This window comes from Blennius ocellaris (assembly GCF_963422515.1).
Source record: "Blennius ocellaris genome assembly, chromosome: 15".
Lineage (NCBI taxonomy): Eukaryota > Metazoa > Chordata > Actinopteri > Blenniiformes > Blenniidae > Blennius > Blennius ocellaris.
Genome location: NC_137664.1, coordinates 26,671,947 through 26,699,679, shown reverse-complemented (window position 1 = coordinate 26,699,679; position 27,733 = coordinate 26,671,947).

The window sequence follows — 27,733 nt, the reverse complement described above, 5'->3', positions numbered from 1 at the left end:
TCATCCACCAGCATCTCATCTTCATCCACCACCTTCTCCTCATCTTCATCCACCACCTTCTCCTCACCTTCATCCACCACCATCTCATCTTCATCCACCACCTTCTCCTCATCTTCATCCACCACCTTCTCCTCATCTTCATCCACCACCTTCTCCTCATCTTCATCCACCACCATCTCATCTTCATCCACCAACTTCTCCTCATCTTCATCCACCACCTTCTCCTCATCTTCATCCACCACCTTCTCCTCACCTTCATCCACCACCATCTCCTCATTTTCATCCACCACCTTCTCCTCATCTTCATCCACCACCTTCTCCTCATCTTCATCCACCACCTTCTTCTCATCTTCATCCACCACCTTCTCCTAATCTTCATCCACCACCTTCTCCTCATCTTCATCCACCACATTCTCCTCATTTTCTTCCACCTTCTCCTCATCTTCATCCATCACCTTCTCCTCATTTTCGTCCACCAACTTCTCCTCATCTTCATCCACAACCTTCTCCTCATCTTCATCCACCTTCTCCTCATCTTCATCCACCACCTTCTCCTCACCTTCATCCACCACCATCTCATCTTCATCCACCACCTTCTCCTCATCTTCATCCACCAGGATCTCCTCATCTTCATCCACCACCATCTCATCTTCATCCACCACCTTCTCCTCATCTTCATCAACCACCTTCTCCTCATCTTCGTCCACCAGCTGCTCCTCATCTTCATCCACCACCTTCTCCTCATCTTCATCCACCACCTTCTCCTCATCTTCATCCACCACCATCTCATCATCATCCACCACCTTCTCCTAAACTTCATCCACTAGCATCTCCTCATCTTCATCCACCACCTTCTCCTCATCTTCATCCACCACCTTCTCCTCATCTTCATCCATCACCTTCTCCTCATTTTCGTCCACCAACTTCTCCTCATCTTCATCCACCACCATTTCCTCATCTTCATCCACCTTCTCCTCATCTTCATCTACAACCTTCTCCTCATCTTCATCCACATTCTCCTCATCTTCATCCACCACCTTCTCCTCACCTTCATCCACCACCATCTCATCTTCATCCACCACCTTCTCCTCATCTTCATCCACCAGGATCTCCTCATTTTCATCCACTACCTTCTCCTCATCTTCATCCACCACATTCTCCTCATCTTCATCCACCACCATCTCATCTTCATCCACCACCTTCTCCTCATCTTCATCCACCACCATCTCATCTTCATCCACCACCTTCTCCTCATCTTCATCCACTAGCATCTCCTCATATTCATCCACCACCTTCTCCTCATCTTCATCCACCACCTTCTCCTCATCTTCATCCACCACATTCTCCTCATTTTCTTCCACCTTCTCCTCATCTTCATCCATCACCTTCTCCTCATTTTCGTCCACCAACTTCTCCTCATCTTCATCCACAACCTTCTCCTCATCTTCATCCACCTTCTCCTCATCTTCATCCACCACCTTCTCCTCACCTTCATCCACCACCATCTCATCTTCATCCACCACCTTCTCCTCATCTTCATCCACCAGGATCTCCTCATCTTCATCCACCACCATCTCATCTTCATCCACCACCTTCTCCTCATCTTCATCCACCACCATCTCATCTTCATCCACCACCTTCTCCTCATCTTCATCAACCACCTTCTCCTCATCTTCGTCCACCAGCTGCTCCTCATCTTCATCCACCACCTTCTCCTCATCTTCATCCACCACCTTCTCCTCATCTTCATCCACCACCATCTCATCATCATCCACCACCTTCTCCTAAACTTCATCCACTAGCATCTCCTCATCTTCATCCACCACCTTCTCCTCATCTTCATCCACCACCTTCTCCTCATCTTCATCCATCACCTTCTCCTCATTTTCGTCCACCAACTTCTCCTCATCTTCATCCACCACCATTTCCTCATCTTCATCCACCTTCTCCTCATCTTCATCTACAACCTTCTCCTCATCTTCATCCACATTCTCCTCATCTTCATCCACCACCTTCTCCTCACCTTCATCCACCACCATCTCATCTTCATCCACCACCTTCTCCTCATCTTCATCCACCAGGATCTCCTCATTTTCATCCACTACCTTCTCCTCATCTTCATCCACCACATTCTCCTCATCTTCATCCACCACCATCTCATCTTCATCCACCACCTTCTCCTCATCTTCATCCACCACCATCTCATCTTCATCCACCACCTTCTCCTCATCTTCATCCACTAGCATCTCCTCATATTCATCCACCACCTTCTCCTCATCTTCATCCACCACCTTCTCCTCATCTTCATCCACCACCATCTCATCTTCATCCATCACCTTCTCCTCATCTTCATCCACCAGCATCTCCTCATCTTCGTCCACCACCTTCTCCTCATCTTCCACCAATAGCTGCTCCTCATCTTCATCCACCACCTTCTCCTCATCTTCATCCACCACCTTCTCCTCATCTTCATCCACCACCATCTAATCTTAATCCATCACCTTCTCCTCATCTTCATCCACCAGCATCTCCTCATCTTCGTCCACCACCTTCTCCTCATCTTCATCCACCACCTTCTCCTCATCTTCATCCACCACCATCTCATCTTCATCCATCACCTTCTCCTCATCTTCATCCACCAGCATCTCCTCATCTTCGTCCATCACCTTCTCCTCATCTTCATCCACCACCTTCTCCTCATCTTCATCCACCACCATCTCATCTTCATCCATCACCTTCTCCTCATCTTCATCCACCAGCATCTCCTCATCTTCGTCCATCACCATCTCATCTTCATCCATCACCTTCTCCTCATCTTCATCCACCAGCATCTCCTCATCTTCGTCCATCACCATCTCATCTTCATCCATCACCTTCTCCTCATCTTCATCCACCAGCATCTCCTCATCTTCATCCACCACCTTCTCCTCATCTTCATCCACCACCTTCTCCTCATCTTCATCCACCACCATCTAATCTTAATCCATCACCTTCTCCTCATCTTCATCCACCAGCATCTCCTCATCTTCGTCCACCACCTTCTCCTCATCTTCATCCACCACCTTCTCCTCATCTTCATCCACCACCATCTCATCTTCATCCATCACCTTCTCCTCATCTTCATCCACCAGCATCTCCTCATCTTCGTCCATCACCTTCTCCTCATCTTCATCCACCACCTTCTCCTCATCTTCATCCACCACCATCTCATCTTCATCCATCACCTTCTCCTCATCTTCATCCACCAGCATCTCCTCATCTTCGTCCATCACCTTCTCCTCATCTTCATCCACCAGCATCTCCTCATCTTCGTCCACCATCTTCTCCTCACCTTCATCCACCAGGATCTCCTCATTTTCATCCACCACCATCTCCTCACCTTCATCCACCAGGATCTCCTCATTTTCATCCACCACCTTCTCCTCATCTTCAGCCACCACGTTCTCCTCATCTTCATCCACCACCATCTCATCTTCATCCATCACCTTCTCCTCATCTTCATCCACCAGCATCTCCTCATCTTCATCCACCACCTTCTCCTCACCTTCATCCACCACCATCTCATCTTCATCCACCACCTTCTCCTCATCTTCGTCCACTAGCATCTCATCTTCATCCACCACCTTCTCCTCATCTTCATCCACTACCTTCTGCTCATCTTCATCCACCACCTTCTCCTCATCTTCGTCCACCAGCTGCTCCTCATCTTCATCCACCACCTTCTCCTCATCTTCATCCACCACCATCTCATCTTCATCCACCACCTTCTCCTCATCTTCATCCACCAGGATCTCCTCATTTTCATCCACCACCTTCTCCTCATCTTCATCAACCACGTTCTCCTCATCTTCATCCACCACTATCTCATCTTCATCCACCACCTTCTCCTCATCTTCATCCACCAGCATCTCCTCATCTTCGTCCACCACCTTCTCCTCATCTTCCACCAATAGCTGCTCCTCATCTTCATCCACCACCTTCTCCTCATCTTCATCCACCACCTTCTCATCTTCATCCATCACCTTCTCCTCATCTTCATCCACCAGCATCTCCTCATCTTCGTCCATCACCTTCTCCTCATCTTCCTCCACCAGCATCTCCTCATCTTCATCCACCACCTTCTCCTCACCTTCATCCACCACCATCTCATCTTCATCCACCACCTTCTCCTCATCTTCATCCACCACCTTCTCCTCATCTTCATCCACCACCTTCTCCTCATCTTCATCCACCACCATCTCATCTTCATCCACCACATTCTCCTCATCTTCATCCACCACCTTCTCCTCATCTTCATCCACAACCTTCTCCTCATCTTCATCCACATTCTCCTCATCTTCATCCACCACCTTCTCCTCACCTTCATCCACCACCATCTCATCTTCATCCACCACCTTCTCCTCATCTTCATCCACCAGGATCTCCTCATTTTCATCCACCACCTTCTCCTCATCTTCATCCACCACGTTCTCCTCATCTTCATCCACCACCATCTCATCTTCATCCACCACCTTCTCCTCATCTTCATCCACCACCATCTCATCTTCATCCACCACCTTCTCCTCATCTTCATCCACTAGCATCTCCTCATCTTCATCCACCACCTTCTCCTCATCTTCATCCACCACCTTCTCCTCATCTCCATCCACCACCATCTCATCTTCATCCATCACCTTCTCCTCACCTTCATCCACCAGCATCTCCTCATCTTCGTCCACCACCTTCTCCTCATCTTCCACCAATAGCTGCTCCTCATCTTCATCCACCACCTTCTCCTCATCTTCATCCACCACCTTCTCCTCATCTTCATCCACCACCATCTCATCTTAATCCATCACCTTCTCCTCATCTTCATCCACCAGCATCTCATCTTCATCCACCACCTTCTCCTCATCTTCATCCACCACCTTCTCCTCATCTTCATCCACCACCATCTCATCTTCATCCACCACCTTCTCCTCACCTTCATCCACCACCATCTCATCTTCATCCACCACCTTCTCCTCATCTTCATCCACCACCTTCTCCTCATCTTCATCCACCACCTTCTCCTCATCTTCATCCACCACCATCTCATCTTCATCCACCAACTTCTCCTCATCTTCATCCACCACCTTCTCCTCATCTTCATCCACCACCTTCTCCTCACCTTCATCCAACACCATATCATCTTCATCCACCACCTTCTCCTCATCTTCATCCACCAGCATCTCCTCATTTTCATCCACCACCTTCTCCTCATCTTCATCCACCACCTTCTCCTCATCTTCATCCACCACCTTCTCCTCATCTTCATCCACCACCTTCTCCTAATCTTCATCCACCACCTTCTCCTCATCTTCATCCACCACATTCTCCTCATCTTCTTCCACCTTCTCCTCATCTTCATCCATCACCTTCTCCTCATTTTCGTCCACCAACTTCTCCTCATCTTCATCCACAACCTTCTCCTCATCTTCATCCACCTTCTCCTCATCTTCATCCACCACCTTCTCCTCACCTTCATCCACCACCATCTCATCTTCATCCACCACCTTCTCCTCATCTTCATCCACCAGGATCTCCTCATCTTCACCCACCACCATCTCATCTTCATCCACCACCTTCTCCTCATCTTCATCCACCACCATCTCATCTTCATCCACCACCTTCTCCTCATCTTCATCAACCACCTTCTCCTCATCTTCGTCCACCAGCTGCTCCTCATCTTCATCCACCACCTTCTCCTCATTTTCATCCACCACCTTCTCCTCATCTTCATCCACCACCTTCTCCTCATCTTCATCCACCACCATCTCATCTTAATCCATCACCTTCTCCTCATCTTCATCCACCAGCATCTCATCTTCATCCACCACCTTCTCCTCATCTTCATCCACCACCTTCTCCTCATCTTCATCCACCACCATCTCATCTTCATCCACCACCTTCTCCTCACCTTCATCCACCACCATCTCATCTTCATCCACCACCTTCTCCTCATCTTCATCCACCACCTTCTCCTCATCTTCATCCACCACCTTCTCCTCATCTTCATCCACCACCATCTCATCTTCATCCACCAACTTCTCCTCATCTTCATCCACCACCTTCTCCTCATCTTCATCCACCACCTTCTCCTCACCTTCATCCACCACCATCTCATCTTCATCCACCACCTTCTCCTCATCTTCATCCACCAGCATCTCCTCATTTTCATCCACCACCTTCTCCTCATCTTCATCCACCACCTTCTCCTCATCTTCATCCACCACCTTCTCCTCATCTTCATCCACCACCTTCTCCTAATCTTCATCCACCACCTTCTCCTCATCTTCATCCACCACATTCTCCTCATCTTCTTCCACCTTCTCCTCATCTTCATCCATCACCTTCTCCTCATTTTCGTCCACCAACTTCTCCTCACCTTCATCCACAACCTTCTCCTCATCTTCATCCACCTTCTCCTCATCTTCATCCACCACCTTCTCCTCACCTTCATCCACCACCATCTCATCTTCATCCACCACCTTCTCCTCATCTTCATCCACCAGGATCTCCTCATCTTCACCCACCACCATCTCATCTTCATCCACCACCTTCTCCTCATCTTCATCCACCACCATCTCATCTTCATCCACCACCTTCTCCTCATCTTCATCAACCACCTTCTCCTCATCTTCGTCCACCAGCTGCTCCTCATCTTCATCCACCACCTTCTCCTCATCTTCATCCACCACCATCTCATCATCATCCACCACCTTCTCCTCATCTTCATCCACTAGCATCTCCTCATCTTCATCCACCACCTTCTTCTCATCTTCATCCACCACCTTCTCCTCATCTTCATCCATCACCTTCTCCTCATTTTCGTCCACCAACTTCTCCTCATCTTCATCCACCACCATTTCCTCATCTTCATCCACCTTCTCCTCATCTTCATCTACAACCTTCTCCTCATCTTCATCCACATTCTCCTCATCTTCATCCACCACCTTCTCCTCACCTTCATCCACCACCATCTCATCTTCATCCACCACCTTCTCCTCATCTTCATCCACCAGGATCTCCTCATTTTCATCCACCACCTTCTCCTCATCTTCATCCACCACATTCTCCTCATCTTCATCCACCACCATCTCATCTTCATCCACCACCTTCTCCTCATCTTCATCCACCACCATCTCATCTTCATCCACCACCTTCTCCTCATCTTCATCCACTAGCATCTCCTCATCTTCATCCGCCACCTTCTCCTCATCTTCATCCACCACCTTCTCCTCATCTTCATCCACCACCATCTCATCTTCATCCACCACCTTCTCCTCACCTTCATCCACCACCATCTCATCTTCATCCACCACCTTCTCCTCATCTTCATCCACCACCTTCTCCTCATCTTCATCCATCACCTTCTCCTCATCTTCATCCACCACCATCTCATCTTCATCCACCAACTTCTCCTCATCTTCATCCACCACCTTCTCCTCATCTTCATCCACCACCTTCTCCTCACCTTCATCCACCACCATCTCATCTTCATCCACCACCTTCTCCTCATCTTCATCCACCAGCATCTCCTCATTTTCATCCACCACCTTCTCCTCATCTTCATCCACCACCTTCTCCTCATCTTCATCCACCACCTTCTCCTCATCTTCATCCACCACCTTCTCCTAATCTTCATCCACCACCTTCTCCTCATCTTCATCCACCACATTCTCCTCATCTTCTTCCACCTTCTCCTCATCTTCATCCATCACCTTCTCCTCATTTTCGTCCACCAACTTCTCCTCATCTTCATCCACAACCTTCTCCTCATCTTCATCCACCTTCTCCTCATCTTCATCCACCACCTTCTCCTCACCTTCATCCACCACCATCTCATCTTCATCCACCACCTTCTCCTCATCTTCATCCACCAGGATCTCCTCATCTTCACCCACCACCATCTCATCTTCATCCACCACCTTCTCCTCATCTTCATCCACCACCATCTCATCTTCATCCACCACCTTCTCCTCATCTTCATCAACCACCTTCTCCTCATCTTCGTCCACCAGCTGCTCCTCATCTTCATCCACCACCTTCTCCTCATCTTCATCCACCACCTTCTCCTCATCTTCATCCACCACCATCTCATCATCATCCACCACCTTCTCCTCATCTTCATCCACTAGCATCTCCTCATCTTCATCCACCACCTTCTTCTCATCTTCATCCACCACCTTCTCCTCATCTTCATCCATCACCTTCTCCTCATTTTCGTCCACCAACTTCTCCTCATCTTCATCCACCACCATTTCCTCATCTTCATCCACCTTCTCCTCATCTTCATCTACAACCTTCTCCTCATCTTCATCCACATTCTCCTCATCTTCATCCACCACCTTCTCCTCACCTTCATCCACCACCATCTCATCTTCATCCACCACCTTCTCCTCATCTTCATCCACCAGGATCTCCTCATTTTCATCCACCACCTTCTCCTCATCTTCATCCACCACATTCTCCTCATCTTCATCCACCACCATCTCATCTTCATCCACCACCTTCTCCTCATCTTCATCCACCACCATCTCATCTTCATCCACCACCTTCTCCTCATCTTCATCCACTAGCATCTCCTCATCTTCATCCACCACCTTCTCCTCATCTTCATCCACCACCTTCTCCTCATCTTCATCCACCACCATCTCATCTTCATCCATCACCTTCTCCTCATCTTCATCCACCAGCATCTCCTCATCTTCGTCCACCACCTTCTCCTCATCTTCCACCAATAGCTGCTCCTCATCTTCATCCACCACCTTCTCCTCATCTTCATCCACCACCTTCTCCTCATCTTCATCCACCACCATCTAATCTTAATCCATCACCTTCTCCTCATCTTCATCCACCAGCATCTCCTCATCTTCGTCCACCACCTTCTCCTCATCTTCATCCACCACCTTCTCCTCATCTTCATCCACCACCATCTCATCTTCATCCATCACCTTCTCCTCATCTTCATCCACCAGCATCTCCTCATCTTCGTCCATCACCTTCTCCTCATCTTCATCCACCACCTTCTCCTCATCTTCATCCACCACCATCTCATCTTCATCATCACCTTCTCCTCATCTTCATCCACCAGCATCTCCTCATCTTCGTCCATCACCTTCTCCTCATCTTCATCCACCAGCATCTCCTCATCTTCGTCCACCATCTTCTCCTCACCTTCATCCACCAGGATCTCCTCATTTTCATCCACCACCATCTCCTCATCTTCATCCACCAGCATCTCCTCATCTTCATCCACCACCTTCTCCTCACCTTCATCCACCACCATCTCATCTTCATCCACCACCTTCTCCTCATATTCGTCCACTAGCATCTCATCTTCATCCACCACCTTCTCCTCATCTTCATCCACTACCTTCTGCTCATCTTCATCCACCACCTTCTCCTCATCTTCGTCCACCAGCTGCTCCTCATCTTCATCCACCACCTTCTCCTCATCTTCATCCACCACCTTCTCCTCATCTTCATCCACCAGCTGCTCCTCATCTTCATCCACCACCTTCTCCTCATCTTCATCCACCACCATCTCATCTTCATCCACCACCTTCTCCTCATCTTCATCCACTAGCATCTCATCTTCATCCACCACCTTCTCCTCATCTTCATCCACCAGGATCTCCTCATTTTCATCCACCACCTTCTCCTCATCTTCATCCACCACGTTCTCCTCATCTTCATCCACCACTATCTCATCTTCATCCAACACCTTCTCCTCATCTTCATCCACCAGCATCTCCTCATCTTCGTCCACCACCTTCTCCTCATCTTCCACCAATAGCTGCTCCTCATCTTCATCCACCACCTTCTCCTCATCTTCATCCACCACCTTCTCCTCATCTTCATCCACCACCATCTCATTTTAATCCATCACCTTCTCCTCATCTTCATCCACCAGCATCTCCTCATCTTCGTCCACCACCTTCTCCTCATCTTCCACCAATAGCTGCTCCTCATCTTCATCCACCACCTTCTCCTCATCTTCATCCACCACCATCTCATCTTCATCCATCACCTTCTCCTCATCTTCATCCACCAGCATCTCCTCATCTTCGTCCATCACCTTCTCCTCATCTTCCTCCACCAGCATCTCCTCATCTTCATCCACCACCTTCTCCTCACCTTCATCCACCACCATCTCATCTTCATCCACCACCTTCTCCTCATCTTCATCCACCACCATCTAATCTTCATCCATCACCTTCTCCTCATCTTCATCCACCAGCATCTTCTCATCTTCATCCACCACCTTCTCCTCACCTTCATCCACCACCATCTCATCTTCATCCACCACCTTCTCCTCACCTTCATCCACCACCATCTCATCTTCATCCACCACCTTCTCCTCATCTTCATCCACCACCTTCTCCTCATCTTCATCCAGCACCTTCTCCTCATCTTCATCCACCACCATCTCATCTTCATCCATCACCTTCTCCTCATCTTCATCCACCACCTTCTCCTCATCTTCGTCCACCAGCTGCTAATCATCTTCATCCACCACCTTCTCCTCATCTTCATCCACCACCATCTCATCTTCATCCACCACCTTCTCCTCATTTTCGTCCACCAGCTGCTCCTCATCTTCATCCACCACCTTCTCCTCATCTTCATCCACCACCATCTCATCTTCATCCACCACCTTCTCCTCATCTTCATCCACTAGCATCTCCTCATCTTCATCCACCACCTTCTCCTCATCTTCATCAACCACCTTCTCCTCATCTTCATCCACCAGGATCTCCTCATTTTCATCCACGACCTTCTCCTCATCTTCATCCACCACGTTCTCCTCATCTTCATCCACCACCATCTCATCTTCATCCATCACCTTCTCCTCATCTTCATCCACCAGCATCTCCTCATCTTCATCCACCACCTTCTCCTCACCTTCATCCACCACCATCTCATCTTCATCCACCACCTTCTCCTCATCTTCATCCACCACCTTCTCCTCATCTTCATCAACTACCTTCTCCTCATTTTCATCCACCACCTTCTCCTCATCTTCGTCCACCAGCTGCTCCTCATCTTCATCCACCACCTTCTCCTCATCTTCATCCACCACCATCTCATCTTCATCCACCACCTTCTCCTCATCTTCATCCACCAGCATCTCCTCATCTTCGTCCACCACCTTCTCCTCATCTTCCACCAATAGCTGCTCCTCATCGTCATCCACCACCTTCTCCTCATCTTCATCCACCACCATCTCATCTTCATCCATCACCTTCTCCTCATCTTCATCCACCAGCATCTCCTCATCTTCGTCCATCACCTTCTCCTCATCTTCATCCACCAGCATCTCCTCCTCTTCATCCACCACCTTCTCCTCACCTTCATCCACCACCATCTCATCTTCATCCACCACCTTCTCCCCATCTTCATCCACCACCTTCTCCTCATCTACATCCACTACCTTCTCCTCATCTTCATTCACCACCTTCTCCTCATCTTCGTCCACCAGATGCTAATCATCTTCATCCACCACCTTCTCCTCATCTTCATCCACCACCTTCTCCTCATCTTCATCCACCACCATCTCATCTTCATCCACCACATTCTCCTCATCTTCATCCACCACCTTCTCCTCATCTTCATCCACCTTCTCCTCATCTTCATCCACAACCTTCTCCTCATCTTCATCCACCTTCTCCTCATCTTCATCCACCACCTTCTCCTCACCTTAGTCCACCACCATCTCATCTTCATCCACCACCTTCTCCTCATTTTCATCCACCAGGATCTCCTCATTTTCATCCACCACCTTCTCCTCATCTTCATCCACCATTTTCTCCTCATCTTCATCCACCACCATCTCATCTTCATCCATCACCTTTTCCTCATCTTCATCCACCAGCATCTCCTCATCTTCATCCACCACCTTCTCCTCACCTTCATCCACCACCATCTCATCTTCATCCACCACCTTCTCCTCATCTTCATCCACCACCTTCTCCTCATCTTCATCCACTACCTTCTCCTCATCTTCATCCACCACCTTCTCCTCATCTTCGTCCACCAGCTGCTCCTCATCTTCATCCACCACCTTCTCCTCATCTTCATCCACCACCATCTCATCTTCATCCACCACCTTCTCCTCATCTTCATCCACTAGCATCTCCTCATCTTCATCCACCACCTTCTCCTCATCTTCGTCCACCACCTTCTCCTCATCTTCCACCAATAGCTGCTCCTCATCTTCATCCACCACCTTCTCCTCATCTTCATCCACCACCTTCTCCTCATCTTCATCCACCACCATCTCATCTTAATCCATCACCTTCTCCTCATCTTCATCGACCAGCATCTCCTCATCTTCGTCCACCACCTTCTCCTCATCTTCCACCAATAGCATCTCCTCATCTTCATCCACCACCTTCTCCTCATCTTCATCCACCACCTTCTCCTCATCTTCATCCACCACCATCTCATCTTCATCCATCACCTTCTCCTCATCTTCATCCACCAGCATCTCCTCATCTTCATCCACCACCTTCTCCTCATCTTCCACCAATAGCTGCTCCTCATCTTCATCCACCACCTTCTCCTCATCTTCATCCACCACCTTCTCCTCATCTTCATCCACCACCATCTCATCTTAATCCATCACCTTCTCCTCATCTTCATCGACCAGCATCTCCTCATCTTCGTCCATCACCTTCTCCTCATCTTCATCCACCAGCATCTCCTCATCTTCATCCACCACCTTCTCCTCACTTTCATCCACCACCTTCTCCTCATCTTCATCCACCACCATCTCATCTTCATCCATCACCTTCTCCTCATCTTCATCCACCAGCATCTCCTCATCTTCGTCCATCACCTTCTCCTCATCTTCATCCACCACCTTCTCCTCATCTTCGTCCACCAGCTGCTAATCATCTTCATCTACCATCTTCTCCTCATCTTCATCCACCACCATCTCATCTTCATCCACCACCTTCTCCTCATCTTCATCCACCACCTTCTCCTCATCTTCGTCCACCAGCTGCTCCTCATCTTCATCCACCACCTTCTCCTCATCTTCATCCACCAACATCTCATCTTCATCCACCACCTTCTCCTCATCTTCGTCCACCAGCTGCTCCTCATCTTCATCCACCACCTTCTCCTCATCTTCATCCACCAGCTGCTCCTCATCTTCATCCACCACCTAATCCTCATCTTCATCCACCAGCTGCTCCTCATCTTCGTCCACCACCTTCTCCTCATTTTCATGCACCACCATCTCATCTTCATCCACCACCTTCTCCTCATCTTCATCCACTAGTATCTCCTCATCTTCATCCACCACCTTCTCCTCATCTTCATCCACCACCATCTCATCTTCATCCACCACCTTCTCCTCATCTTAATCCACTAGCATCTCCTCATCTTCATCCACCACCTTCTCCTCATCTTCATCCACCACCTTCTCCTCATCTTCATCCACCAGCTGCTCCTCATCTTCATCCACCACCTTCTCCTCATCTTCATCCACCACCTTCTCCTCATCTTCATCCACCACCATCTCATCTTCATCCACCACCTTCTCCTCATCTTCATCCACCAGCTGCTCCTCATCTTCGTCCACCACCTTCTCCTCATCTTCAACCAATAGCTGCTCCTCATCTTCATCCACCACCTTCTCCTCATCTTCATCCACCACCTTCTCCTCATCTTCATCCACCACCATCTCATCTTCATCCATCACCTTCTCCTCATCTTCATCCACCAGCATCTCCTCATCTTCATCCACCACCTTCTCCTCACCTTCATCCACCACCATCTCATCTTCATCCACCACCTTCTCCTCATCTTCATCTACCACCTTCTCCTCACCTTCATCCACCACCTTCTCCTCATCTTCGTCCACCAGCTGCTCCTCATCTTCATCCACCACCTTCTCCTCATCTTCATCCACCACCATCTCATCTTCATCCATCACCTACTCCTCATCTTCATCCACCAGCATCTCCTCATCTTCGTCCATCACCTTCTCCTCATCTTCATCCACCACCTTCTCCTCATCTTCGTCCACCAGCTGCTAATCATCTTCATCTACCATCTTCTCCTCATCTTCATCCACCACCATCTCATCTTCATCCACCACCTTCTCCTCATCTTCATCCACCACCTTCTCCTCATCTTCGTCCACCAGCTGCTCCTCATCTTCATCCACCACCTTCTCCTCATCTTCATCCACCAACATCTCATCTTCATCCACCACCTTCTCCTCATCTTCGTCCACCAGCTGCTCCTCATCTTCATCCACCACCTTCTCCTCATCTTCATCCACCAGCTGCTCCTCATCTTCATCCACCACCTAATCCTCATCTTCATCCACCAGCTGCTCCTCATCTTCGTCCACCACCTTCTCCTCATTTTCATCCACCACCATCTCATCTTCATCCACCACCTTCTCCTCATCTTCATCCACTAGTATCTCCTCATCTTCATCCACCACCTTCTCCTCATCTTCATCCACCACCATCTCATCTTCATCCACCACCTTCTCCTCATCTTAATCCACTAGCATCTCCTCATCTTCATCCACCACCTTCTCCTCATCTTCATCCACCACCTTCTCCTCATCTTCATCCACCAGCTGCTCCTCATCTTCATCCACCACCTTCTCCTCATCTTCATCCACCACCTTCTCCTCATCTTCATCCACCACCATCTCATCTTCATCCACCACCTTCTCCTCATCTTCATCCACCAGCTGCTCCTCATCTTCGTCCACCACCTTCTCCTCATCTTCAACCAATAGCTGCTCCTCATCTTCATCCACCACCTTCTCCTCATCTTCATCCACCACCTTCTCCTCATCTTCATCCACCACCATCTCATCTTCATCCATCACCTTCTCCTCATCTTCATCCACCAGCATCTCCTCATCTTCATCCACCACCTTCTCCTCACCTTCATCCACCACCATCTCATCTTCATCCACCACCTTCTCCTCATCTTCATCTACCACCTTCTCCTCACCTTCATCCACCACCTTCTCCTCATCTTCGTCCACCAGCTGCTCCTCATCTTCATCCACCACCTTCTCCTCATCTTCATCCACCACCATCTCATCTTCATCCATCACCTACTCCTCATCTTCATCCACCAGCATCTCCTCATCTTCGTCCATCACCTTCTCCTCATCTTCATCCACCAGCTTCTCCTCATCTTCGTCCACCAGCTGCTAATCATCTTCATCCACCACCTTCTCCTCATCTTCATCCACCACCATCTCATCTTCATCCACCACCTTCTCCTCATCTTCATCCACCACCTTCTCCTCATCTTCGTCCACCAGCTGCTCCTCATCTTCATCCACTACCTTCTCCTCATCTTCATCCACCAACATCTCATCTTCATCCACCACCTTCTCCTCATCTTCGTCCACCAGCTGCTCCTCATCTTCATCCACCACCTTCTCCTCATCTTCACCCACCACCATCTCATCTTCATCCACCACCTTCTCCTCATCTTAATCCACTAGCATCTCCTCATCTTCATCCACCACCTTCTCCTCATCTTCATCCACCACCTACTCCTCATCTTCATCCACCTTCTCCTCATCTTCATCCACAACCTTCTCCTCATCTTCATCCACCTTCTCCTCATCTTCATCCACCACCTTCTCCTCACCTTAGTCCACCACCATCTCATCTTCATCCACCACCTTCTCCTCATTTTCATCCACCAGGATCTCCTCATTTTCATCCACCACCTTCTCCTCATCTTCATCCACCATGTTCTCCTCATCTTCATCCACCACCATCTCATCTTCATCCATCACCTTTTCCTCATCTTCATCCACCAGCATCTCCTCATCTTCATCCACCACCTTCTCCTCACCTTCATCCACCACCATCTCATCTTCATCCACCACCTTCTCCTCATCTTCATCCACCACCTTCTCCTCATCTTCATCCACTACCTTCTCCTCATCTTCATCCACCACCTTCTCCTCATCTTCGTCCACCAGCTGCTCCTCATCTTCATCCACCACCTTCTCCTCATCTTCATCCACCACCATCTCATCTTCATCCACCACCTTCTCCTCATCTTCATCCACTAGCATCTCCTCATCTTCATCCACCACCTTCTCCTCATCTTCGTCCACCACCTTCTCCTCATCTTCCACCAATAGCTGCTCCTCATCTTCATCCACCACCTTCTCCTCATCTTCATCCACCACCTTCTCCTCATCTTCATCCACCACCATCTCATCTTAATCCATCACCTTCTCCTCATCTTCATCGACCAGCATCTCCTCATCTTCGTCCACCACCTTCTCCTCATCTTCCACCAATAGCATCTCCTCATCTTCATCCACCACCTTCTCCTCATCTTCATCCGCCACCTTCTCCTCATCTTCATCCACCACCATCTCATCTTCATCCATCACCTTCTCCTCATCTTCATCCACCAGCATCTCCTCATCTTCATCCACCACCTTCTCCTCATCTTCCACCAATAGCTGCTCCTCATCTTCATCCACCACCTTCTCCTCATCTTCATCCACCACCTTCTCCTCATCTTCATCCACCACCATCTCATCTTAATCCATCACCTTCTCCTCATCTTCATCGACCAGCATCTCCTCATCTTCGTCCACCACCTTCTCCTCATCTTCCACCAATAGCTGCTCCTCATCTTCATCCACCACCTTCTCCTCATCTTCATCCACCACCTTCTCCTCATCTTCATCCACCACCATCTCATCTTCATCCATCACCTTCTCCTCATCTTCATCCACCAGCATCTCCTCATCTTCGTCCATCACCTTCTCCTCATCTTCATCCACCAGCATCTCCTCATCTTCATCCACCACCTTCTCCTCACTTTCATCCACCACCTTCTCCTCATCTTCATCCACCACCTTCTCCTCATCTTCATCCACCACCATCTCATCTTCATCCATCACCTTCTCCTCATCTTCATCCACCAGCATCTCCTCATCTTCGTCCATCACCTTCTCCTCATCTTCATCCACCACCTTCTCCTCATCTTCGTCCACCAGCTGCTAATCATCTTCATCTACCATCTTCTCCTCATCTTCATCCACCACCATCTCATCTTCATCCACCACCTTCTCCTCATCTTCATCCACCACCTTCTCCTCATCTTCGTCCACCAGCTGCTCCTCATCTTCATCCACCACCTTCTCCTCATCTTCATCCACCAACATCTCATCTTCATCCACCACCTTCTCCTCATCTTCGTCCACCAGCTGCTCCTCATCTTCATCCACCACCTTCTCCTCATCTTCATCCACCAGCTGCTCCTCATCTTCATCCACCACCTAATCCTCATCTTCATCCACCAGCTGCTCCTCATCTTCGTCCACCACCTTCTCCTCATTTTCATCCACCACCATCTCATCTTCATCCACCACCTTCTCCTCATCTTCATCCACTAGTATCTCCTCATCTTCATCCACCACCTTCTCCTCATCTTCATCCACCACCATCTCATCTTCATCCACCACCTTCTCCTCATCTTAATCCACTAGCATCTCCTCATCTTCATCCACCACCTTCTCCTCATCTTCATCCACCACCTTCTCCTCATCTTCATCCACCAGCTGCTCCTCATCTTCATCCACCACCTTCTCCTCATCTTCATCCACCACCTTCTCCTCATCTTCATCCACCACCATCTCATCTTCATCCACCACCTTCTCCTCATCTTCATCCACCAGCTGCTCCTCATCTTCGTCCACCACCTTCTCCTCATCTTCAACCAATAGCTGCTCCTCATCTTCATCCACCACCTTCTCCTCATCTTCATCCACCACCTTCTCCTCATCTTCATCCACCACCATCTCATCTTCATCCATCACCTTCTCCTCATCTTCATCCACCAGCATCTCCTCATCTTCATCCACCACCTTCTCCTCACCTTCATCCACCACCATCTCATCTTCATCCACCACCTTCTCCTCATCTTCATCTACCACCTTCTCCTCACCTTCATCCACCACCTTCTCCTCATCTTCGTCCACCAGCTGCTCCTCATCTTCATCCACCACCTTCTCCTCATCTTCATCCACCACCATCTCATCTTCATCCATCACCTTCTCCTCATCTTCATCCACCAGCATCTCCTCATCTTCGTCCATCACCTTCTCCTCATCTTCATCCACCAGCTTCTCCTCATCTTCGTCCACCAGCTGCTAATCATCTTCATCCACCACCTTCTCCTCATCTTCATCCACCACCATCTCATCTTCATCCACCACCTTCTCCTCATCTTCATCCACCACCTTCTCCTCATCTTCGTCCACCAGCTGCTCCTCATCTTCATCCACCACCTTCTCCTCATCTTCATCCACCAACATCTCATCTTCATCCACCACCTTCTCCTCATCTTCGTCCACCAGCTGCTCCTCATCTTCATCCACCACCTTCTCCTCATCTTCATCCACCACCATCTCATCTTCATCCACCACCTTCTCCTCATCTTAATCCACTAGCATCTCCTCATCTTCATCCACCACCTTCTCCTCATCTTCATCCACCACCTACTCCTCATCTTCATCCACCAGCTGCTCCTCATCTTCATCCACCACCTTCTCCTCATCTTCATCCACCACCTTCTCCTCATCTTCATCCACCACCATCTCATCTTCATCCACCACCTTCTCCTCATCTTCATCCACCAGCTGCTCCTCATCTTCGTCCACCACTTTCTCCTCATCTTCAACCAATAGCTGCTCCTCATCTTCATCCACCACCTTCTCCTTATCTTCATCCACCACCTTCTCCTCATCTTCATCCACCACCATCTCATCTTCATCCATCACCTTCTCTTCATCTTCATCCACCAGCATCTCCTCATCTTCATCCACCACCTTCTCCTCACCATCATCCACCACCATCTCATCTTCATCCACCACCTTCTCCTCATCTTCATCCACCACCTTCTCCTCACCTTCATCCACCACCTTCTCCTCATCTTCGTCCACCAGCTGCTCCTCATCTTCATCCACCACCTTCTCCTATTCTTCATCCACCACCTTCTCCTCATCTTCGTCCACCACCTTCTCCTCATCTTCATCCACCACCTTCTCCACATCTTTATCCACCACCTTCTCCTCATCTTCGTCCACCACCTTCTCCTCATCTTCATCCACCACCTTCTCCACATCTTTATCCACCACCTTCTCCTCATCTTCATCCACCACCTTCTCCTCATCTTCATCCACCACCATCTCATCTTCATCCACCACCTTCTCCTTATCTTAATCCACTAGCATCTCCTCATCTTCATCCACCACCATCTCATCTTCATCCACCACCATCTCCTCATCTTCATCCACCAGCTGCTCCTCATCTTCGTCCACCACCTTCTCCTGATCTTCAACCAATAGCTGCTCCTCATCTTCATCCACCACCTTCTCCTCATCTTCATCCACCACCTTCTCCTCATCTTCATCCACCACCATCTCATCTTCATCCATCACCTTCTCCTCATCTTCATCCACCAGCTCCTCATCTTCATCCACCACCTTCTCCTCACCTTCATCCACCACCATCTCATCTTCATCCACCACCATCTCATCTTCATCCATCACCTTCTCCTCATCTTCGTCCACCAGCTGCTCATCATCTTCATCCACCACCTTCTCCTCATCTTCATCCACCACCTTCTCCTCATTTTCATCCACCACCATCTCATCTTCATCCACCACCTTCTCCTCATCTTCATCCACTAACTTCTCCTCATCTTCATCCCCCACCTTCTCCTCATCTTCGTCCACCAGCTGCTCCTCATCTTCATCCACCACCTTCTCCTCATCTTCATCCACCACCATCTCATCTTCATCCACCACCTTCTCCTCATCTTCATCCACTAGCATCTCCTCATCTTCATCCACCACCTTCTCCTCATCTTCATCCACCACCTTCTCCTCATCTTCATCCACCACCATCTCATCTTCATCCATCACCTTCTCCTCATCTTCATCCACCAGCATCTCCTCATCTTCGTCCACCACCTTCTCCTCATCTTCCACCAATAGCTGCTCCTCATCTTCATCCACCACCTTCTCCTCATCTTCATCCACCACCTTCTCCTCATCTTCATCCACCACCATCTCATCTTAATCCATCACCTTCTCCTCATCTTCATCGACCAGCATCTCCTCATCTTCGTCCACCACCTTCTCCTCATCTTCCACCAATAGCTGCTCCTCATCTTCATCCACCACCTTCTCCTCATCTTCATCCACCACCTTCTCCTCATCTTCATCGACCAGCATCTCCTCATCTTCGTCCACCACCTTCTCCTCATCTTCCACCAATAGCTGCTCCTCATCTTCATCCACCACCTTCTCCTCATCTTCATCCACCACCTTCTCCTCATCTTCATCCACCACCATCTCATCTTCATCCATCACCTTCTCCTCATCTTCATCCACCAGCATCTCCTCATCTTCGTCCATCACCTTCTCCTCATCTTCATCCACCACCTTCTCCTCATCTTCATCCACCAGGATCTCCTCATTTTCATCCACCACCTTCTCCTCATCTTCATCCACCACGTTCTCCTCATCTTCATCCACCACCATCTAATCTTCATCCATCACCTTATCCTCGTCTTCATCCACCAGCATCTTCTCATCTTCATCCACCACCTTCTCCTCACCTTCATCCACCACCATCTCATCTTCATCCACCACCTTCTCCTCACCTTCATCCACCACCATCTCATCTTCATCCACCACCTTCTCCTCATCTTCATCCACCACCTTCTCCTCATCTTCATCCACTACCTTCTCCTCATCTTCATCCACCACCTTCTCCTCATCTTCGTCCACCAGCTGCTCCTCATCTTCATCCACCACCTGCTCCTCATCTTCATCCACCACCATCTCATCTTCATCCATCACCTTCTCCTCATCTTCATCCACCAGCATCTCCTCATCTTCGTCCATCACCTTCTCCTCATCTTCATCCACCAGCATCTCCTCATCTTCATCCACCACCATCTCATCTTCATCCATCACCTTCTCCTCATCTTCGTCCACCAGCTGCTCCTCATCTTCATCCACCACCTTCTCCTCATCTTCATCCACCAACATCTCATCTTCATCCACCACCTTCTCCTCATCTTCATCCACTAGCATCTCCTCATCTTCATCCACCACCTTCTCCTCATCTTCATCCACCACCTTCTCCTCAACTTCATCCACCAGCTGCTCCTCATCTTCATCCACCACCTTCTCCTCATCTTCATCCACCAGCTGCTCCTCATCTTCATCCACCACCTTATCCTCATCTTCATCCACCAGCTGCTCCTCATCTTCGTCCACCACCTTCTCCTCATCTTCATCCACCACCTTCTCCTCATCTTCATCCACCACCATCTCATCTTCATCCATCACCTTCTCCTCATCTTTGTCCACCAGCTGCTAATCATCTTTATCCACCACCTTCTCCTCATCTTCATCCACCACATTCTCCTCATTTTCATCCACCACCATCTCATCTTCATCCACCACCTTCTCCTCATCTTCATCCACTAGTATCTCCTCATCTTCATCCACCACCTTCTCCTCATCTTCATCCACCACCATCTCATCTTCATCCACCACCTTCTCCTCATCTTAATCCACTAGCATCTCCTCATCTTCATCCACCACCTTCTCCTCATCTTCATCCACCACCTTCTCCTCATCTTCATCCACCAGCTGCTCCTCATCTTCATCCACCACCTTCTCCTCATCTTCATCCACCACCTTCTCCTCATCTTCATCCACCACCATCTCATCTTCATCCACCACCTTCTCCTCATCTTCATCCACCAGCTGCTCCTCATCTTCGTCCACCACCTTCTCCTCATCTTCAACCAATAGCTGCTCCTCATCTTCATCCACCACCATCTCATCTTCATCCATCACCTTCTCCTCACCTTCATCCACCACCATCTCATCTTCATCCACCAGCATCTCCTCATCTTCATCCACCACCTTCTCCTCACCTTCATCCACCACCATCTCATCTTTATCCACGACCTTCTCCTCATCTTCATCCACCACCTTCTCCTCATCTTCATCCACCACCTTCTCCTCATCTTCATCCACCACCATCTCATCTTCATCCACCACCTTCTCCTGATCTTCATCCACCACCTTCTCCTCATCTTCATCCACCACCTTCTCCTCATCTTCGTCCACCAGCTGCTCCTCATCTTCATCCACCACCTTCTCCTCATCTTCATCCACCACCTTCTCCTCATCTTCATCCCCCACCATCTCATCTTCATCCACCAACTTCTCCTCATCTTCATCCACCACCTTCTCCTCATCTTCATCCACCACCTTCTCCTCACCTTCATCCACCACCATCTCATCTTCATCCACCACCTTCTCCTCATCTTATTCTACCACCTTCTCCTCATCTTCGTCCACCACCTTCTCCTCATCTTCATCCACCACCTTCTCCACATCTTTATCCACTACCTGCTCCTCATCTTCATCCACCACCTTCTCCTCATCTTCATCCACCACCATCTCATCTTCATCCACCACCTTCTCCTCATCTTCATCCACCACCATCTCATCTTCACCCACCACCTTCTCCTCATCTTCATCCACCAGCTGCTCCTCATCTTCCTCCACTACCTGCTCCTCATCTTCATCCACCACCTTCTCCTCATCTTCATCCACCAGCTGCTCCTCATCTTCATCCACCACCTGCTCCTCATCTTCATCCACCACCTGCTCCTCATCTTCATCCACCACCTTCTCCTCATCTTCGTCCACCAGCTGCTCCTCATCTTCATCCACCAGCTGCTCCTAATCTTCGTCCACCACCATCTCATCTTAATCCACCACCTTCTCCTCATCTTCATCCACCAGCATCTCCTCATCTTCGTCCACCACCTTCTCCTCATCTTCCACCAATAGCTGCTCCTCATCTTCATCCACCACCTTCTCCTCATCTTCATCCACCACCTTCTCCTCACCTTCATCCACCACCATCTCATCTTCCTCCACCACCTTCTCCTCATCTTCATCCAACACGTTCTCCTCATCTTCATCCACCACCATCTCATCTTCATCCATCACCTTCTCCTCATCTTCATCCACCAGCATCTCCTCATCTTCATCCACCACCTTCTCCTCATCTTCCACCAATATCTGCTCCTCATCTTCATCCACCACCTTCTCCTCATCTTCATCCACCACCTTCTCCTCATCTTCATCCACCACCATCTCATCTTCATCCATCACCTTCCCCTCATCTTCATCCACCAGCATCTCCTCATCTTCGTCCATCACCTTCTCCTCATCTTCATCCACCAGCATCTCCTCATCTCATCCACCACCTTCTCCTCACCTTCATCCACCACCATCTCATCTTCATCCACCACCTTCTCCTCATCTTCATCCACCACCTTCTCCTCATCTTCATCCACCACCTTCTTCTCATCTTCATCCACTAGCATCTCCTCATCTTCATCCACCACCTTCTCCTCATCTTCATCCACCACCTTCTCCTCATCTTCATCCACCACATTCTCCTCATCTTCATCCACCTTCTCCTCATCTTCATCCATCACCTTCTCCTCATTTTCGTCCACCAACTTCTCCTCATCTTCATCCACCACCTTCTCCTCATCTTCATCCACCTTCTCCTCATCTTCATCCACAACCTTCTCCTCATCTTCATCCACCTTCTCCTCATCTTCATCCACCACCTGCTCCTCATCTTCATCCACCACCTTCTCCTCATCTTCGTCCACCAGCTGCTCCTCATCTTCATCCACCAGCTGCTCCTAATCTTCGTCCACCACCATCTCATCTTAATCCACCACCTTCTCCTCATCTTCATCCACCAGCATCTCCTCATCTTCGTTTACCACCTTCTCCTCATCTTCCACCAATAGCTGCTCCTCATCTTCATCCACCACCTTCTCCTCATCTTCATCCACAACCTTCTCCTCATCTTCATCCACCTTCTCCTCATCTTCATCCACCACCTGCTCCTCATCTTCATCCACCACCTTCTCCTCATCTTCGTCCACCAGCTGCTCCTCATCTTCATCCACCAGCTGCTCCTAATCTTCGTCCACCACCATCTCATCTTAATCCACCACCTTCTCCTCATCTTCATCCACCAGCATCTCCTCATCTTCGTCCACCACCTTCTCCTCATCTTCCACCAATAGCTGCTCCTCATCTTCATCCACCACCTTCTCCTCATCTTCATCCACCACCTTCTCCTCACCTTCATCCACCACCATCTCATCTTCCTCCACCACCTTCTCCTCATCTTCATCCAACACGTTCTCCTCATCTTCATCCACCACCATCTCATCTTCATCCATCACCTTCTCCTCATCTTCATCCACCAGCATCTCCTCATCTTCATCCACCACCTTCTCCTCACCTTCATCCACCACCATCTCATCTTCATCCACCACCTTCTCCTTTTCTTCATCCACCACCTTCTCCTCATCTTCATCCACCACCTTCTCCTCATCTTCATCCACCAGCTACTCCTCATCTTCATCCACTACTTTCTCCTCATCTTCATCCACCACCTTCTCCTCATCTTCATCCACCACCTTCTCATCATCTTGATCCACCACCATCTCATCTTCATCCACCACCTTCTCCTCATCTTCATCCACTACCTTCTCATCTTCCACCACCAGCTGCTCCTCATCTTCATCCACTACCTGCTCCTCATCTTCATCCACCTTCTCCTCATCTTCATCCACCAGCTGCTCCTCATCTTCCTCCAATAGCTGCTCCTCATCTTCATCCACCACCTTCTCCTCATCTTCATCAACCACCTTCTCCTCATCTTCATCCACCAGCTGCTCCTCATTTTCATCCACCACCTTCTCCTCATCTTCCTCCACCACCTTCTCCTCACCTTCATCCACCACCTTCTCATCTTCCTCCACCAGCTGCTCCTCATCTTCCTCCAATAGCTGCTCCTCATCTTCATCCACCACCTTCTCCTCATCTTCATCCACCAGCATCTCCTCATTTTCATCCACCACCTTCTCCTCATCTTCATCCATCACCTTCTCCTCATCTTCATCCACCAGCATCTCCTCATTTTCATCCACCACCTTCTCCTCATCTTCATCCATCACCTTCTCCTCATCTTCATCCACCAGCATCTCCTCATTTTCATCCACCACCTTCTCCTCATCTTCATCCACCACCTTCTCCTCATCTTCCTCCACCAGCTGCTCCTCATCTTCCTCCAATAGCTGCTCCTCATCTTCATCCACCACCTTCTCCTCATCTTCATCCACCACCTTCTCCTTGACTTCCTCCACCAGCTGCTCCTCATCTTCATCCACCACCTTCTCCTCATCTTCATCCACCACCTTCTCCTTTTTTTCCTCCACCAGCTGCTCCTCATCCTCTCTTCTCTCCAACAACATTAATAACAGTAGATTCCATCACAGAAACCTCCACCTCTTCAAAGCGATCACACGTTGTCTTCCTGGACCAACCGTTCCTATAATCGTCGGTAAGGTTCTGGATCTTTTACAAACTTCCCCCGTCGATCCACTGAGTTCTAGTCCATGTAGGTTCTAATGATACGGCCCGTCGGCATCTGAAGTGACGAAGAAGGACTTTAATGAGCTTTTTAGTTTTTAGTAACTGTGGAAACGTCTTAATCTCCGGACCCATTCCCACACTTGGCCGAGGTGCAGCTGCTTCAGAAAAATTTGAGACCTGAACACGTTTCTTACTTCTTACTCCTTTCTTTCAAGCAATCCACAGAAGAGAGCAAACAGATTATCAGAATTGAAAGATTAGCTGAACTTGCCAATGGAATTCATGTCACACAGTCGCCGAAAATTTTGAGCATCTGACAACAAAAGCTGTTTATCGAACAGACTTAATACCACAGCTTTTTATTTTGTTTTTTGTTTCGTTCTGTTTTTCTCTTTTCCTTTTTTTTTCTTTTCTTTTTTTTCTTTGTTTTATGTCCTTTTGTTTTTGCTTTTGTTATAATTGTTGTGATTATTTGGGTTTTTGCTCTGTTGCTGCTCAGGCTGGTTTAATCTCATGGCAGTTGGAAAATATTTAGATCACTGGGATTACTGTATTATTAAAAAGAAGAAAAAATGTATGTAGCACTAACAAGTGTATTGTATGTATCTCCCCACCAAGTCTTTCTCTGTCTCTCCTCTCCTCTCCTCTCCTCTCCCCTCCTCTCCTCTCCTCTCCCCTCCTCTCCTCTCCCCTCCTCTCCTCTCCTCTCCTCTCCTCTCCTCTCCTCTCCTCTCCCCTCCTCTCCTCTCCTCTCCTCTCCCCTCCTCTCCTCTCCTCTCCTCTCCCCTCCTCTCCTCTCCTCTCCTCTCCTCTCCTCTCCTCTCCCCTCCTCTCCTCTCCTCTCCTCTCCTCTCCCCTCCTCTCCTCTCCTCTCCCCTCCTCTCCTCTCCTCTCCTCTCCTCTCCCCTCCTCTCCTCTCCTCTCCTCTCCTCTCCTCTATCTTTCACCCCAACCAGTCAGCAGAATTCCTCCACCTCTGACTGATCAGAAGTTTCTTCCTGTTAGAGGAGTTTTTCTTTCCACAGTCGCAAACACACCTGCTTGCTCATGTGGGCATGTTGGGCTTTTCTATTTTCTCTATAAAAGCACCTAGGAATGACTGTAATGTATCTAAAATGTCTTTCTTCTTTTTAATTACAAAAAAAAAAAAATTACAAAAAAAAAAAAAAGTAAACAGAACTGATCTGCGGGCAGGTGTGGCAGCTGTTTACTGCTGGTCCATCTACAACCAAGTCAACCTGAGTAGGGCTGAAGGTGTGGCAGCTGTTTACTGCTGGTCCATCTACAACCAAGTCAACCTGAGTAGGGCTGAAGGTGTGGCAGCTGTGTACTGCTGGTCCATCTACAACCAAGTCAACCTGAGTAGGGCTGAAGGTGTGGCAGCTGTTTACTGCTGGCCCATCTACAACCAAGTCAACCTGAGTAGGGCTGAAGGTGTGGCAGCTGTTTACTGCTGGTCCATCTACAACCAAGTCAACCTGAGTAGGGCTGAAGGTGTGGCAGCTGTTTACTGCTGGTCCATCTACAACCAAGTCAACCTGAGTAGGGCTGAAGGTGTGGCAACTGTTTACTGCTGGTCCATCTACAACCAAGTCAACCTGAGTAGGGCTGAAGGTGTGGCAGCTGTTTACTGCTGGTCCATCTACAACCAAGTCAACCTGAGTAGGGCTGAAGGTGTGGCAGCTGTTTACTGCTGGTCCATCTACAACCAAGTCAACCTGAGTAGGGCTGAAGGTGTGGCAGCTCTTTACTGCTGGTCCATCTACAACCAAGTCAACCTGAGTAGGGCTGAAGGTGTGGCAGCTCTTTACTGCTGGTCCATCTACAACCAAGTCAACCTGAGTAGGGCTGAAGGTGTGGCAGCTGTGTACTGCTGTTCCATCTACAACCAAGTCAACCTGAGTAGGGCTGAAGGTGTGGCAGCTGTTTACTGCTGGATCCACGATGGTATTGAAGTCAGTATTGGTGGAGAACTTCCCTGAAACAGCTGCCACACCTTCAGCCCTACTCAGGTTGACTTGGTTGTAGATGGAACAGCAGTAAACAGCTGCCACACCTTCAGCCCTACTCAGGTTGACTTGGTTGTAGACCAGCAGCCTTACTTCGCCCCACACTTGATTCTGTTACACCTTGAAGATAAAAACAACTCAGAGGAGGATCGCTCCATGGTAT